Below are 12,276 nucleotides of genomic sequence, written 5' to 3' on the forward strand. Positions count from 1 at the left end.
TTATCCTCAAAATGATTACATGGGTTTTTCTTTTCTCCAGTTTACTTTTGGAGCAGGCAAACAATAACTTAACATGCATGGCAAAGGTAAACTATAAAATGTCTTCAATATTTTATGTTTACATGGATTACATGGTTATTTCCCATGGTGGAAGAGTCTAGGACAAGAAGACACAACTTCAGGATTGCAGTGCAGCCACTTAGAACAAAGATGCAGAAGAATTTCTTAAGGCAGAGATTGATAGGTTCTTGATGCGCCAGGGCATCAAAAGTTATGGGAGAAGGCTGAACTTCAAGTTCTTGAGTGTCAACATTGCTGAGGATTTGTCCTGGAGCCTCCATGTCAATGCAATCATGATGAAGGCTCGCCAGAAGCTATACTTGGTGAGGAGTTTGAGTACGACAGCGAAGACTCTTGAAAACTTCTACAGGTGTATTGTGCAGAGCATTCTGTCTGGTTGCATCACTGTCTGGTATGGAGGTGACAACGCTCAGGAAAAGTAAAAAAAAACTCCAGAAGGTTGTTAACTCGGCTTGCAACATCATGGGCACCAGCCTTCATTCCATCGAGGACATCTACAAGAAGTGGTGTCTTAAGAAGGCAACCTCTATCCTCAAGGACCCCCACCACCACCCTCTTCACTCTGCTACCAGTGGGGAAAAAAGGTACAGGAGACTGAAGACGAGAACTCAGCGCACAAGGTCGGCTTATTCCTTGCCACTATCAGATTCTTGAATGAACAATGAGCCATATACACTGCCTCACCTTGTCTTTTTCTTGCACTAATTTTATTTATTTTGTGAGGTGGTTTATATGGATGTTTGCACTGTGATCCTGTCGCTAAACAATGAATTTCATGACACGTTCATAACAATAAATTCTGATTCTAAACGGATCCAAAGACAAATAACATTCAACAAGACAAAATGTTAATGGAAAATTAATTTTAAATTCAACCAAGAGTAATTAATTTTTAAAATTTATGTAGAAAAAAAGCTGCTGCTCCTCTTCAAGCATCCTCTTTTCTGTCATTAAGCTGAGAATTGGCACTGATCCTGTATTGTTTCACAATGAAAGTAGACCAACTAATCTGAGCACAAATCTCGCACAATGTTACAGTGCCAACAACCCAAGTTTGAATCCAACGCAGTCTGTAAGGTGTGTGCATGTACTCCCCATGTCTGCGTTGGTTACCTCCCACCCTTCAAACAAAAGCATATGGAGTTTGTAGGTTAACTGGTGTATTTATTTGGCTGGTACGGGCTCGTGGGATGGAAGGGCCTGTCACTGCGCTGTATGCATAAATTTAAAAAATTAACACAACCCAATCAACTTGACATTTAATGTTCTGTTTATATTTTCTCTTCTCGCTAAGCCGATAACTCAGTGGTTAGAGCACTGGTCTTGTAAACTGGGGCCCTGAGTTCGATCCTCACTGGGGGCTCATTTCTGTGAAGGGCGCTGGACAAAGTGGTGACTCTCTGTCTTCCTTAGGGTAGACAAAGTTACAGAATTTCACGTATGTTACATTTACCTTACATGAAGGCTCTCCCAAGATGTACTTATCCTCTGACCCATTGGTCAAAGATGATCTATAACACATTTCACTGGTTAAAAATAAATCTTTTTCCTATCCTCAGGTACTTCCTCCTGTATCCAACAATGCAGCATTGCATGTAGACTATATGTAACTTACAGGCTGGTGGACTTTTTATCAAGAACTATTAATGAAAATAACAATTGCTCCTTCTGTGTGAATGTCATCAGCCAAAAGGAGATCAGTGAGATCCTAAGAAGCTCACAAAATGAACACAAATGACCGCGTTCGTATCTTGCAGTGTACCATAAAGAGACACAGCGTGCTTCTTGTTGTTCAAACTCCATATGTAATCGAAACCTCCTTGATTAGATTACAACCATGTAATCTGTTCCAGGAACTTATTATTTTCCTTTTTATTACTGTTGTATTTCTTGTAATAACTGTTCCGTTCATTTCCAAGTCACTATTTTGTCAGCATTTTCCCAAGAGATGTGATATAATCCACACTGATATTGTCTGAGCAGTCACTTCTTTCTTCCTAACCATGTGTACTCTTGCCCAAAGCGAATGCTTTCAGCTCTGGTACTGCCATTGCATCCGGCCCTGATTGATGAGGAACCTGGCTATATTTCATCCTTAAAAAGCAGCTGCTGTAAATGGAATCCGTTTCTTTCTAAACTGAAGCAATTACTGTGACATACCCTGTCACTTTAAGTTTATTAAAAGCTTGCGTCAAGTGGAAATCTAGCTCTGGTTGCACCTAAAACTGTGGCCAATACAAATCCTTTAATAAAATGGCAACTCAAAATGTTGGAACCATTAACTGTTTTTCAAAGTTACTGCTGTTCATTGACATTTTTTCCGAAAAATACTCATCAAATTCTAATCAGCTCCTCGATTAGAATTTTTAAAGGATTTATTCTGTGCATCATTTATAAGGTAGCTTGGCAGTACTCATGCCCCACAGTTCCTGGCATCTTGACAACGTGGTGACTCCACTTCATTTCTAGAACTCATGGCTCATGGGAACCAGGTATCGGAGCCGGGATCCGAGAGACTGCTGAGGGCAAGAAGGCTTCCCGAACAGCATTGGGCAATGAATGTTTCCTGATCGATTCGGAGGTTTGGAGCTGGAGCTCGGGTTACCAATGTGCTGCTAGAAAATCGCTGGAGGTGAATCCACAGACACTCAGTGTCTCTGAAGGGACTCTCTTTTGCTTCTCTTGTTCTGTAAGGGGTGCTGGGCGACACTACTAGTGGCTCTGTCGGTCTTATGGCAAGCAGAAGGCAATCTCGTAATATTACATGCCTCTTTCTCCTACTGTTAGGGCGCCAGGCTCATGGCGACTCTTTGTTTGCCTCACTGCAGACACAAGTTAAAGTACATCACTTACGTTACATTTTTAATGTCTTTATTAAGTCACAATAAAAGTTACCAGAAACCTTGAGATTTCCCCAGGTACTCTGGTTTTCTCCCAAAACCCAAAGAAACAGAGTAGTCAGTAGTTTAATTGGCAATTAGTAAATGCTGGCAGGAAAGTCACCAAGTTAGAGCCAACGTTTTACAGCATAGAATCAGGCCTACGTTCAGTCCTCATCTCTTCTAAATTTTTCCTCTGTACCTGCTAAATGCCCATCATACGTTATGACGGCCTCCCCCACCTTTTTGTTGAAAGCTCTTTCCATATCCCCACCAAAAGGTGCCATTCAGTTGATGTGAATGCAAGTGAGAACAGGGTGGGGGGAGATGGGGATTTCTGACAGCTAAGAGACAGTGGGTTAAGTGGTCATCTTCAATGTTGTGTGAAATAGGTTATGAAGGAACATTGTATATCAAAACATCATTTAAAAAAAAAACAAAAGCATGTAAAGAAATTTATGTAAACAACTTGGTAGAAGCCGATTCCAGCCAATTAAACCAGCACCACCAAATTAACCTACAACCCCCCACAGCTTTGAGGGATAAATGTGATGGAAGGGCTATGGAAAGAATAGATTTGATCCACCATTTATCTAATTTCTGGTGGAGTGGTCAATATACAAAACATTGAATAAGAGTGGCATGGTTTAGTGTAGCAGTGAGCGCAAGACTATTAGAGCGCCAGAGACCCAGGTTCAAATCCGATGCGGTCTGCAAGGATTTTGCACATTCTCCCCATGTCTGTAAGGTTTTCTTCTGGGTGTCCTGGTTTCCGCCCTCCTTTCATAATGTAAGAGTATTGTAGGTTAATTGGGCATTTTATTGGCAGGGGCTCGTGGGCCAGAAGGGCCTCTTCCCGTGCTGATTGTCTAAATTTTATGTGTCAAAATACTGTTTATCTTTCTCTGCCAAGATGAAGTCTTCCAGTCCAAATCATCTGAGATGTCCTCCCCCTTCCAAAAACATGGCTCCCCCCCACCACCATAAGTTCATCTGTTTCCTACTCATCTGCCAAGCCCCATTGGGCTTGAGACCACTGGAACAGATTTCCCTTGCCCTGCCCACCACCCCACCAGCCCACCACATCCAACATGTTATTCCTCTGCAGCTTCTGTTACAATCCCACCACCAGACACATCTGCCCCTCTGCTTCTTCTCCGAGAACCTCTTGTCTACTAATCCCTTCCCACTATTAGTCGCCAGTGGCGTATCTAGGTCAAGTGTCACCCCCCCCCACCCCATTAAAAACACTGAACAAAGACCGCCACCACACTCAGGGCTGTGGATACAGGTTGTGACTCTACACAGTTAAGATTTTATTCTATACTTTGATCTACTTTGCTCAGTTTGTTGTTCCATTAAATAAAAGATCAATGAGGATTTCTTATTTTTATGTAAGGCAATGTCAAAATAAATTAATAACAATAACACCCATCAATTCACAGGTTATTTATTCAGCGAGGTATTATTTGGAAAATCTCCGTAGGTGGCCATGGTAGGCTATCGGCAAGGGCCGTCAGGGAGCAGCTGTTGGGGCAGTCAGCGGGTGGCCAGGGCGGACTGTTGGCAGGGCAGTCAGGGGCAGCCAGCTCCTCACCAGGCCGCTTTGGCCTTCGGGGATGCTCGTCGTCGCCAGTGGCTCAAAGTGGGATCAATAAGAAAAATGACTGTCTTCCCTACCCATAATCTCCCACGCAGCTGGAACCTCTCTGTGTTTTCCTGGCTGGCTGGTGCTGGCAGACCGGTTCCAGCTGCATGAGGGATTATGGGTAGGGAAGATAATCATTTTTCTCACTGAGCCATAGCCAAGTGCCATTTGCGTGCTGGAGTGGCCCTGAAGCAGCCTGATTGGATGCTGGCCAGGAGCGGTGCTCTGGGACACTCAATTGAACCCCGGCAGAGCAGCACTGGTCCCTGGGCTAGGGAGTCAAATATTGGGCGAGTCAGGTGAGGACAATGGTGCCCCCCTGCAAGTGGCGCCCCTGTTCTCTAGCCCATCTGCCATACCCTATATTCGCCTATGCGAATATCTACTCCTGCGGCCGCACTTGTGCCCACACCATCTCCCTCATCACCATTCAAGGCCATTAACCTTCCAAGTGAAGCAACAGTTCGCTTGTGATTCAGCGAGAGTCATCTTCTGCATCCCGTGCTCTCGTTGTGGCCTTCCCTGCATTGGAGAGACTGGAAGCAGACTGGGAGATTGTTTTACTGAACATCTTCGCTCTGTCTGCATCAATGACAGAGGCTAACCATTGCAATCCTGTGCCCCACACCCATGATGTCATGTCTGTCCATGGCTTCATGCACTGCCAAACCAAGCCCATTCGTAATTTGGAGGAGCAACACCTAATATTCTGTCTGGACACGGTCCGACTGGATGACATTAACATCAACTTCTCATATTTCTATGAAACCACTCCCTGTTCTCATTCTCTTCCCTGTTTTCTTTCCAAAAGCACTCCAATCCCTTCTCTCTCTATTCACACAGCCAATCTCCTTCCCCTGTATGCTGGTGTGTCCTCCTTTCCTTATCCACCTATAAGGGCGGCATAGTTAGCGCAATGCTGTTACAGTGCCAGCGATCGTGACTGTGGTATGAATCCCACGCTGTCTGTAAGGAGTTTGCACATTCTCCCAGTGTCTGTGTGGGTTTCCTCCGGGTGCTCCAGTTTCCTCCCACGGTTCAAAAATGTATCGGGGGTGTAATTGGGCGGCACGGATTTGTGGGCCGAAATGGCCCATTAACATGATGTATGTACTTTAAATTTTACTTCAAGTCCTGACCCCTGCCCCCCCCCACCCCCCCCACACCACCATTTTGTTCAGGCACCTGCCTACACCTTGATGAAGGGCTCAAGCCTAAAACTTTGGAAACGTATATTTGTCTTTGCTATATAAAGTACACTTTCCGACCTGCTGAGTTTCTCCAGCATCATGTTTTTACTTCAATTACGGTGTCTGTAGACTTTTGCGTTTTATTTCTAAACAAAAATACTGCTGTCAAGTTAGTTATGGTGCCTGGCATACATGGAGCCAAATGATGCTAACCCACTACAATGTACTCAACAGTCTAGTCCTATCTTGTGATTTACATTTTGGGAAGAGTGGACAATTTTTTAAATTTTTTGGAAGTGCATTGAAAAGTGGACTGTTGAAGTTGGCTACTCAAAATTGTGGAAATCATTCAAAAACTAATATAAACACCATGAAACACAGCTCAAAACTGCTGCTGGAACTTAAAACCAGAGCAGATAAGATGGAAGGAGAGAAACTGACAGAATGGAATATGACACGTGGCAGGGTGCTCCTGGGGCTATTAAGTGGCAGCACGCAAGCCTTGGCAACAGCTCGAGGACCTCGCAGCTGATCCTCATTCCATTTTTACACCAACTCAACCCACCGACGGGTGCTAGTTAGCAATCAGTGGGGATCCTGGTTGATTTAGTCTTCTTTCATTTCTCCAGAATGCTGAGGCATACTATTACATCCAGGCCAAAGGTAGCAGGACCTTGGTGTGACTGACACCATGCTAAACACATTGAACTACAAGACCAACTATGCTCTTTAAGTTGCAACTTTGAACTTGAAGACAGAGTACATGGTTAATGGCAGGATTCTTAACAGTGTGGAAGAACAGAGGGAGCTTGGGGTCCAAATCCATAGATCTCTCAAGGTCACTGCGCAGGTTGACAGGGTAGTTAAGAAGATCTGCTGGGTTTTATTAGTGGGGAATTGAGTTCAAGAGTCAAGAAATAATGTTGCAGCTCTATAAAACTCTGGTGAGACTACACTTGGAATATTGTATAAACGCAGCAGGTTTTCTATCTTTAAGAATCAAGATTCAATTTATTGTCATTAAATAAAAGCAGTGCCACATTACATGAAATTCACTTTTGTCTGCCCTCAGGGAGATTTGACATCCAGCAGAAATTGCCTGAAGCGCCTCTGAGTCACAGAGAGTCCCTGAGTGTCCATGGATTTACCTCCAGTGGTGCCGCATCCCCACAGCCACACAGAGTCCAATCCAAACCTCCGGCTTGATCAGGAACCCTTCAGCTGCTCTGTACCTTCTCACATCCCTTTTCTGACATTTGGTATCCCTTCAGCAAGTCTCCAGCTGTCCACCCCCTGGAGTGAATCCCTTGACCACAGTGTCAAGCAGCCTGCAGCCTGCAGGGGCTCTTTGCCTGGAGTCTCCAATAGCCCTCCATCTGCATATTTCTTCAATCGCAGAACTTTATCTTTGCTATATAAAGTACACTGCTTGATCTGCTGAGTTTTTCCAACATTGTGTTTTTTCTTCAATCACAGTGTCTGCGGACTTTTGTGTTTTACTCTTGGAATATTGTTTTCAGTTCTGGTTACCTTACAGGATGTAGAAACCATGGAGAGGGGCAGAGATTTACCAGGATGTTGCCTGAATTGGAGAATGTGACATACAAAGCAAGAATAACAGAGTTAGGGCTTTTATCTTTGGAGCAAAGAAGGATGAGAGGTGACTTCATAGAGGTCTACAAGATTATGAGAGGCATACTGTAGACAGGGTGGACAGCCCGGGGCAAGTCTATCAAACATCAGAGGACATCGACTCAAGGTAAGGGGAGAAAAGTTAAGGGGAGAGTTTTTGTTATTTTTTTCTTTACACTGAGATTAGTAGGTGCCTGGAATGCAATGCCAGGAGGTGGCAGTGGAGGTTCCTACAACCTTGAGGGAGGCTAGTGTGGAAATTGCAGGGACTCTGGCAGAAATATTTAAAATGTCCTCAGCCACGGGTGTGATGCCAAAGGACTGGAGGGTAGCTCACGTTGTTCCGTTGTTTAAAAAAGGCTGCAAAAGTAACCCTGGAAATTGTAGGTTGGTGAGTCTGACATCAGTTGTTGGTAAATTATTGGAAGGTGTTCTAAGAGATTGGATACATAATTATTTGGATAGCCAGAAACTCATTAGGGATTGTCAACATGGCTTTGTGCATGGTAGGTCGCGTTTAACGAATCTTAAGTTTTTCGAGGAGGTTATCAGGAAAGTTAGCATAGGAAAGGCTGCGGATGTTGTCTACGTGAACTTCAGTAAGGCCTTTAACAAGATCCTGCACGGGAGGTTAGTCGGGTAGGTTCAGACACTAGGTATTTATGATGAAGTAGTGAACTGGATTCAACAATGGTTGGATGGGAGAAGCCAGAGAGTAGTCTACAGACACCGTAATGCCACTTTAGTTGCCCATTCAGAGCCAGCTCTTCAGCGCTTGACGTCCTGTTTTGCGGAAACTGCCAAAATGTTTGGCCTGGAAGTCAGCCTGAAGAAAACTGAGGTCCTCCATCAGCCAGCTCCCCACCATGACTACCAGCCCCCCCACATCTCCATCGGGCACACAAAACTCAAAACGGTCAACCAGTTTACCTATCTCGGCTGCACCATTTCATCAGATGCAAGGATCGACAACGAGATAGACAACAGACTCGCCAAGGCAAATAGCGCCTTTGGAAGACTACACAAAAGAGTCTGGAAAAACAACCAACTGAAAAACCTCACAAAGATAAGCGTATACAGAGCCGTTGTCATACCCACACTCCTGTTCGGCTCCGAATCATGGGTCCTCTACCGGCATCACCTACGGCTCCTAGAACGCTTCCACCAGCGTTGTCTCCGCTCCATCCTCAACATTCACTGGAGCGCTTTCATCCCTAACGTCGAAGTACTCGAGATGGCAGAGGTCGACAGCATCGAGTCCACGCTGCTGAAGATCCAGTTGCGCTGGGTGGGTCACGTTTCCAGAATGGAGGACCATCGCCTTCCCAAGATCGTGTTATATGGCGAGCTCTCCACTGGCCACCGTGACAGAGGTGCACCAAAGAAAAGGTACAAGGACTGCCAAAAGAAATCTCTTGGTGCCTGCCACATTGACCACCGCCAGTGGGCTGATATCGCCTCAAACCGTGCATCTTGGCGCCTCACAGTTCGGCGGGCAGCAACCTCCTTTGAAGAAGACCGCAGAGCCCACCTCACTGACAAAAGGCAAAGGAGGAAAAACCCAACACCCAACCCCAACCAACCAATTTTCCCCTGCAATCGCTGCAACCGTGTCTGCCTGTCCCGCATTGGACTTGTCAGCCACAAACGAGCCTGCAGCTGACGTGGACATTTACCCCCCTCCATAAATCTTCGTCCGCGAAACCAAGCCAAAGAAAGTGAACTGGATTCAACAATGGTTGGATGGGAGAAGCCAGAGAGTAGTGGTGGATGTTTGCTTCCCAGACTGGAGGCCTGTGACTAGTGGTTTGCCTCAAGCATCAGTGCTGGGACCATTGTTGTTTGTCATCTATATCAGTGATCTGATGATAATGTGGTAAACTGAATTACCAACTTTGCAGATGACACTAAGATTGGAGGCTTTGTGGACAGCAAAGAAGTTTTCAGTGCTTGCAGAGGGATCTGGACCAGCTGGGAAAATGGGCTGAAAAATGGCAGATGGAATTTAATGCAGACAAGTGTGAGGTGTTGCATTTTGGAAGGACAAACCAAGAAAGGACATACACAGTAAATAGTCGGGCACTGAGGAGTGTGGCACGAATAAAGGGACCTGAGAATACAGATACACAATTCCCTGAAAGTGGCATCACAGGTGGATGGAGTTGTAAAGAGAGCTTTTGGCATAATAATTTCATAAATCAGAGTATTTGGTACAGGAGTTGGGATGTTATGGTAAAGTTGTATAAGACATTGGTGAGGCCAAATTTGAAGTAATGTGTGCAGTTTTAGTCACCTAACTACAGGAATGATATCAATAAGATAGAAAGAGTGCAGAGAAGATTTACTAGGTTGTGGCTCAAACTTCAGGAACTGAGTTATAGGGAAAGGTTAAACAGGTTAGGACTTTATTCCCTGGAGCGTAGAAGAATGAGGGGAGATTTGATCAAGGTATTTAAAATTATGAGGGGGATAGACAGAGTAAATGTAGATTGGCTTTTTCTACTGAGGGGAGGTGAGATACAAACCAGAAGACATGGGTTAAGAATGAAAGGGGAAAAGTTTAGGGAGAACTTCTTCACACAGAGTGGTGAGGGGTGTAGAACAAGCTTCCAGCTGAAGTGGAGAATGTGGACTCAATTTTAATGGACAGGTATATGGATAGGAGAGGTCTATGGACTGGGTGCAGGTCAGTGGGACTACACAATAAAAATGGTTCGGCTGTAATATTCTGTGGTTCTAATGGAGACATTTAAAAGACTCAGACAGCCACATGGACACAAGAAAAATAGAGGGTTTGGGTTACAATAAGAAGGGTTTAGTTTGTTGAGAAGTTTTCCAACAGCCAGCATAACATTGTGGCCTGAAGGGTCAGTCTTGTGCTGTAATGTTCTATATTCTTTCCTACTGTCACCAGGCTCATAAAGGGACCTTAATGGTAAAAGCTAGTACTCTTGCCTTGCATTTTTTACCTGTACTTTTCTCTGAATCTTGCACTGTCTTTGTGACATTATACCCTGCACTGGTGTTTTATTATTGTACTTGCCTAAATAGCATACAAAACAAAGCTTTCCACTTCACCTCAGAGCACACAACAACCATTCAATTCCCAAAGCAATCTGTACTACATTCTTCACTACAGACCCAAATGTTAAGAGAATAACACTGTCCATTCATGGAGTAATAAACATTCTAGGGAGGAGCATTCACGTGCTCTGTACTTATTTATAAATTTACATTAAATTTAGACATAGAACATGGTAACAGGCCCTTCTGGCCCTTGCTGCCCAAATACCCCAATTAACCTACGACCCCCATACATTTTAAGGGTGGGACGGAACCTGAGCATCTGAAGGAAACCTACACAGACACAGGGAGAACGCACAAATTCCTTCCAGAAAGCACCAGATCTGACTTCTCTACCCCTTGTATCTTTGCACTTCAGTACTGCTTATCTGCTTTTGTGAATGGGATGTCTGCTTGACTGGTCGCAAAGCAAACTTCCTCACTGCATCTTTGTACAGGCGACACACGTGAGCTTTTAATATACATCCACAAACCTAGCTGTCTTGACTTAAAACAGGCTTTTAAAACAGGAACATCTAGTGTTGTCAGAACTGAACTCAAGATCCTTACCACAGGTAAACTGCAGAATCCTGAACCCTTCAGTGATCACACATTTTGTTGGCAGTCATGCAAGTTGAGCAGAAATCTTGCTCATACTTCTGTCGTGCACATTCAACTGGACGCTTGCTTGAATAGGGCAATGCTACAAGGGCTGAGGTATGGCATGGTTGGCGTAGAGGTTTGCAGAATGCCATCACAGTGCCAGCAATCGGAACCGGGGTTTGAATCCCGCACTAGCTGTAAGGAGTTCTTCCCATGTCTGCCTGGCTTTCCCCGGCGGCTCTGGTGATGGACAATGAGTCTAGTTTTCTGGACACAACAGGATCTGGATCAACTGAATTGCTGCTTCAATTGGAAGGACCATTTGGGACCTCGAATGGTGGTGAGGGAGGAGGTGTAGCTGCAAGTGGAGCATCTCCTGTGGTCACAGGAAGGTGCAGAGGGGAAGATTAGTGGGAAGCTATGAGTGGTCGAGGGAGTCGCGGAGGGAACGGCCCCCTGCGGAAGGCAGAGAGCTGGTTGTGCTGGTGGCAGAAATTGCAGAGGACGTATGTTGGATGCGAAAGCTGGTGGAGTGGTAGGTAAGGGGCTGAGTAGGCAAGGGTAGATGTGTGGAAAACAGATGCGGGTGAGGGCTGAGTTGATGGCAGTAGAGGGGAAGCCATGCTTTTTGAAGGAGGAGTACATCTTGGATGACATGGAACGAAAGACCTCATCTTGGGACCAGATGCCACAAAAACTGAGGAATGGAGAGAAAGAAAGAAAGAGAATCCTTACAGGGAACAGGGTGCGAAGTCGAGGTATCTGTGGACGTTGGTTAGTTTATCCATGTTAGGGGCCAAACTGGGAGACCTGGATACAAAGGTGGAAATTGCGGAGGCAAGCATCTCGCAAGTATGCGTGTTTATGGAAAAGAATCTAGGTGAGGACATGGTCATAGAGGTTGAGAGCAGTAGGGATTGCAGATGGGGAGCAATGAGACAGGCTCTCACCGAACTACCTTTGAAGAGGAGGATAATTTCTTACAGGTAGGCATCCCTCGAAGGGTCCGCAGAGAAGCAGCTGAATGGAGATAATTAAGAAAGTCTGCAGATACTGCAATTGCTCATAGATTTTGTAACGGATAAATATTGGGAGGAATTTTGTAAGATTACAGTAGGTTATATACATACACACATTTTAAAACAGATCTTATTTGAAATACTGAAGAATTCATATTCAG

At 44.9% G+C, this 12,276-nt stretch overlaps 1 protein-coding gene across 1 annotated transcript in view; it reads right to left on the reverse strand.

Annotated features, from left to right (window-relative positions):
• The window catches only part of uvrag (UV radiation resistance associated gene), a 371,671-nt gene that overhangs the window by 159,770 nt on the left and 199,625 nt on the right, over nucleotides 1-12,276 (reverse strand). The gene's annotated exons all lie outside the window — the stretch shown is intronic.

Source organism: Narcine bancroftii, chromosome 7 (assembly GCF_036971445.1).
Source record: "Narcine bancroftii isolate sNarBan1 chromosome 7, sNarBan1.hap1, whole genome shotgun sequence".
NCBI lineage: Eukaryota > Metazoa > Chordata > Chondrichthyes > Torpediniformes > Narcinidae > Narcine > Narcine bancroftii.